The sequence below is a fragment of the Lotus japonicus genome, chromosome 2 (assembly GCF_012489685.1).
Source record: "Lotus japonicus ecotype B-129 chromosome 2, LjGifu_v1.2".
NCBI lineage: Eukaryota > Viridiplantae > Streptophyta > Magnoliopsida > Fabales > Fabaceae > Lotus > Lotus japonicus.
The window spans coordinates 4,535,364-4,541,363 of NC_080042.1; positions in this window are offsets into that span (position 1 = coordinate 4,535,364).

A 6,000-nucleotide genomic window follows, 5' to 3' on the forward strand; every position below is an offset into this window, starting at 1 on the left:
TATGTGATGATGTGTTTTGAAGGTTTTTCCATGAGGTTTGGGCATGGTATGCTTGCTGTAAATTTCTCAAATGATGCTAGGGTTGATGTTATGGATTTCTAAGTTGAAAAGTGGTAATTTTTGGAGGTCTATGCATGATGCATGTGAATGTTCTTGGTGCTGCAATTTATGCAGTGAAATTCATGCCTTATAAACCTTGTTTTGACGTGTTGCTACTGTCCATTGCTTTATGTCTAGATCTCATGCTACCTTGCTAATTTTGGACCATGTTATGCTTGTTTTCAATATGGCTATAGTGAATATTTGAGTTCTGGAATTTTTTGTGAATATGATGATGTTTGGGGACTATACAATGCTTGTGAATATGAAAAGAAAGAAAGAAAAGTTTTTGCAAAACCCTAGGGACCATTACTTGGTTCGGCCGAACCCAATTTTGGGGGTATCGGGCCATACTTTCTTTCGTTTTCATGCTCATGTCGTATGAGTTCTCGTTTGGTGAATTTATATTGAATTATGATGACAGGATAAAATCCATATGCATGCTTGAAACTTGGCTACGTGAAATCATTTGTTTTTTTGACATGTTGAGTGATGATTGTTGGTGATGATTCTAATTCTGAAAATTTTGATATTTGATTGATGGTTAGGGCTGTACTAGGGCTTGTGTGCTTGAAAGGAAAGAAAAGAAGAAATTTTTTTTTTTAAACCCTAAGGGCCACAAAGGTGGTTCGGCCAAACCTTAAGCGGGTTGTATTGTTTATCGAATAATGTTCAAGGGTCGCTCATCCAGCTGTAATTCCCTTGGGCGCTTGGATTGTGTTTTATTTCTGCGATATGAAATTAAGACTCTAGGTTTGACTTTAGAGCCTTAAGAACAAAGAGAAAGAGAATTAATAGTGTTGTGACTCGCTTGCAAGTGAAATTAATTAGCGGACATAGGTCAGGTAGACTATGGTCCATGAGAACGATGGTACCTTGCACGCGAGGGAGATTTTTGGGTCGACTGCGGTTACCCGTGAACTTTGTGGGCCGGTGTGGCTCACGTGATTTGGTTGACTGCGGTCACCGTGAACTTTTGTGGATCATTGCGGCTCCACGTGATTTGGTTGACTGCGGTCACCGTGATAACCGTGCCTCTGCGGAAGCACGAAGATGGCCATGGAAGGTTTGGTGGGTTGTGTAAAGTGAGGAACCGATAGAAGACTAACTAACATCTTAAACACTAATGTGAAAGAGATAATTATTTTAATTGTGGAAGTTGCTTCATTATATCTATTGTATTATGTGTTTTCTTTTAGACCTGACCCTTTCTTGTTTGCTATGTGTTTATTTGGGGGGGGGGGGGTAGATGGCGTCGACGACAACGACGTTCGTGCATCGCTGGATGCTGAGACTTGATGGGGAGCTAGACGATCGGGCCTGGAGAGCCGACTCCTCCGGGATCCGAAGAGTTTATGTCGGGGATGTTAGCTTTATAGGGATGGACCAGGACGGCAATATAGTGGAGGTTCGCACGGTTGAAGGGGGTATCCTTGACATGCCCTGTCCACCTCCTAGGTTCCTGCTACCTGAGTTCGAGGGAGTCGGGGAGACACCTGCTGAGACTAAGGCCGAGACACCTGCTGAGTTCGTGCCCCAAGACGGGTCTGACGCTTCGGTTACGGGACGACGACGCTATGGTGGAGGCGCCAGGTTTATACACAACAACTTGGTGGGGCCGGGACCCAAAAAGAGAAGATAGGTGGTAGAAGATGAGAAGCCAAAGGATGAACCTGCCGAGCGACCGTGACACTGATGACTGGACTGGGAACCCTATGAGCGAGCGTTCTTTTGGAACTTCATTTTATTTTGTTGAGTTTTATGAGAACTTTAGTAAATGATGTAAACTGTTTACTTCCGCCATGGTTTTTCCATACGTGGGTGTGGACACGGTTTTCTTTATTTACTTGCAGTTGATTTTATAACAGTTGATGTTCTATCTGTTTATGAGTTTAATGCAAAACGTATTTCATTAACCCGTTGTTTATCGTTATGTTATGAATCGGAGAACACTAATGTGATTTCTAACAATGGTATTCAAGAGCTTTCAAAAGTGAAAATGATCTTTATCACCTAATCAAGAGTAGTAAATGAATCGGTGAAAACTTTTGTGAAAAATTGGTTACTGTGTGACACTCGAGAAATCGGGGCGTTACATCTAGAATGGAGGATCCTTCCTCATTCTTCTGCATTCTTGGCGCTGCCCCACTCTCTCCTTCTCCAGACGATCCAATGAATACTCTAAGTTGCCGAGTTTGATGCTCAGCTCTTCTCTCTCCAGAATATCTTCTGTCGTCTTGAGTCTCCCTTCAACAGTCTCATTCTCTTCCAGAAGATTCAGCTCAAGCTGGCACAGCTCCTGAATCTCCTCCACGAAGCTGAGGAACTCTTTCAGATCCTTCTCCATCTCTGGACCAAGATCTTCTTTCAGCAGTGTCTTAGTTAGCTCGTGTATGGTCTTTGTACCATCAGGATGCCTTACATTAAGAAACATATCTTCCTCAAAAGCCTTCCTTCTGAGCTCTTCTAATGCCATTTTGTATGATGCCATTTTCTCTTAATTGGTATTGATCGAGATGTGAAGCTTACCCTCTTCTTAATCGCTTTATATAAGCTTCATTCTCTCTTTGGAAGTTATTTCTCCTACAGTTTCTCGAGGTTAAGTCCTTGGTAACTGAAACTTCTCTTTACTCCCTTGGCCGGTGGTAAACGTTCCTCTTTTGCATTAACTCTCCTCTTTAATTCGCTTAACTCTCATTCATGCATCGTTTAATTCTCCATCTTTTTGAAACTTAGACTTTCTCTAAGGGGGATTACCTTGTACTTCAAACTAAGTTTTCACATCCCATGCTTTTTGCTTATGACAAAAAGGGGGAGTACACCCAGTTTTTGATGTGTAAGCTGTGTTAGTGTGATTTATTTTCATTTTGGAGAACGTAAGAGTTCCACATTTATGACCATAGATGTGTCACTGGGCAAATACAAGGAATACATTTCACTTCTTCTGAAGTAATATTAGTTTGACTCTGTTACCCGAGACTCTGATACCCTATTCTGTTGACTCTGAATACTTATGCGCTCTGATTATTCCTACTCATCTATATCATAAGTTTTTTCACTCTGAACTCTTATATTATTTAGCTCAGAATCTAGACTCTACTAACGTCTTCATTAAGTATTAGATTCAGGGGGAGCTAAGCTCAGAATCAAGCAGTGACTTGAATTCAGAATGAGCAAAATAAACTATTCACATCAGGATAAGTCTTATTCTATTTCCCTAAACTCTGAGTGAATTCAGTTTATTGTTTAAGAATTGTTCATCAAAAATCTTAGTTTTGTCATCATCAAAAAGGGGGAGATTGTAAGATCAAGTTTTGATCTAGTAGTACAACTCTATGTTTTGATGATTACAAGTTAACCTTTTGATATGAACAATTATGGTACTCTAACGTGTTTTCTGAGTGTGCTCTTAGCAGCTTCTGACCTAGTCACAACTTCACACAAATCAGATGCACTGTGCTTAAAGAGTGACCCTAGAAACGCTTTCGCAATCACTATGTTCAGTCTGAACAGTAGAAAAGCTTCAGAAGATCTGAAGTATATTAAGCTCTGATAAGGACTCAGCTCACTTGAAGCTCTGATGATCCAGACGTTCTGACAACCCAGAAGATCTGAAGGCTCAGAAACTCTGATGGTGTAGAAGACTCTGAAGATCCAGAAGCTGAAGAGTGAAGACTCTGAAGTCCAGAAGCAACTGGCTCTGAAGACCATGTACTGATCCTCTGAAGTGAAGATCAGAAGGTACAGCGGTCAGAGGATCCAAGCTTCCCTCTGACTCTGATCAATCAGCTTCACAAGTTCCAATGCGAAGCGCTCCTCTGATCAGAAGTCTAACGAGGTTAAAGGTCAAGTCACTATCCAAAGTACAAAAGCAAAGTGTACTATCCTGACGACCTAACCTACATTCTCAGCCACAGCAGAAGCTGGAATTTCCAGAACTGCCCTCCAACGGTAGCATTTCCATGCAACGTTCAACCCTAATCCTTGGAGTATAAATAGAGGCTGAAGATTGAAAGAAGCGGCTAGAAGAATATCACACGCGCAAGCTATATTCAAACCTTCTAAGCTTTCTTTCATCTAGAATTTCATTGTGTTTACTATAAGCTTTTGAGAAGCAATTTCTGTGTAAACAAGATTTTCATATACAGTTGTATAGTTTCCCTTTAGGAGATCAAGGTTGATCGGATCCTAAAGTAGACTAAGAAAGTGAATCTTAGTGTGAGCTAAGTCAGTGTATTGTTAGTCACTTGTAGGTTTCAAGTGCTGTTGTAACACATACTTGATTAGTGGATTGCCTTCATTCTAAGAAGGAAGAAATCACCTTAACGGGTGGACTGGATTAGCTTGAGTGATTTATCAAGTGAACCAGGATAAAATCCTTGTGTGCTTTTCTATCTCTTATCTTAAGCACCTTTGAGTTTCGAAAAGATTTGTTAAAATCTTGAGGTGGAAGTTTTATCTTGAAAACGTTATTCAAACCCCTCCCCCCCCTTTCTACCGTTTTTCATACCTTCAACTTTCCCACTTGAGATTTTAACAAATCTCTTCAAACACCGAAGATAAAAGTGCTAAGATAAGAGTTGAGGAAAGCAGACAATGATTTTGTCCTGGTTCACTTGATAAATCCCTCAAGCTAATCCAGTCCACTCGTTAAGGTGATTTCTTCCTTCTTAGAATGAAGGCAATCCACTAATCTGAGTTTGTTACAACTGCACTTGCAACCTGCAAAGTGACTAACAATACAATGACTTAGCTATCACTAAGATTCACTCTCTTAGTCTTCTCAAGGATCTAACCAACCTTGGTCTCCTTAAGGAAAAACAAACAACTGTTTGAGAGTTTGGGTTTACAAAGAATTGCTTCTCAGAAAGCTAAAGTAAACACAATAAGAACAAATTGAAGAAAGATTGCTAAGAGAATATTTGTATATCGCGTGAGCTTTCTTGGCGGCATCTTTCATCTTCAGCCTCTTTATTTTCTCCAAGGATTAGGGTTTGGACGTTTGCATGGAATGCTACCGTTGGAGGGCAGATCTGGGATTTCCAGGTTCTGTTGTGGCTGAATAAGTTAGGTAAGGTCGTCAGGAATAGTACAATTGCTTTTGTACTTTGGATAGCGACTTAACCTTTAACCTAGATGACTTCTAATCAGAGCGACGCTTCATGTTGGAACTTGTGAAGCTTGGTGATCAAAGTCAGAGGGAAGCTTGGATCCTCGGACCTTTGTACCTTCTGCTTCTGGACTCAAAGGAGAAGTACTTGGTCTTCAGAGCCAGCTTACTCTTGGACTTCAGAGTCTTCACTTCTCAGCTTCTGAACCTTCAGAACTTCTGGACCTTCAGAGCTTCTGGACCTTCAGAACTTCTGGTCTTCAGAACTTCAAGTGATCTGAATCAATATCAGAGCTTAACTATCTTCAGATCTTCTGAAGCTTATTCTACTGTTCAGATTGAACATAGTGAGTGCGAAAGCGTTGCGTAGGTTACTCTTAAAGCATTGTGCTTCTGATTTATGTGTAATTAGACCAGAGTCAAAGCCTGTCATTAAAACACTTAGAAAGCAACGTTAGAGTACCATAATTTTTCATACACAATAGTTAACATGTAATCATCAATACATAGAGTTGTACTACTTGATCAAAACTTCCCTTTTTGATGATGAAAAAACCAAGTATTTTGATGAAAAATTCTTAAACAATAAACTAAATTCACTCAGAGTTTAGAGAATAAAGATTGAAGGTGCGAAAAACACTAGAAAGGGGGGTTTGAATAGAGTTTTTGATAAACGTTTCCCTTTTTCAAGTTTTGGCAAACTTAAAGATAAGAACTAGGTGCTGAAGAATGTAAAGAAGAGCACGCAAGTATTTTATCCTGGTTCACTTGAGATAAAAGCTCAAGCTAAT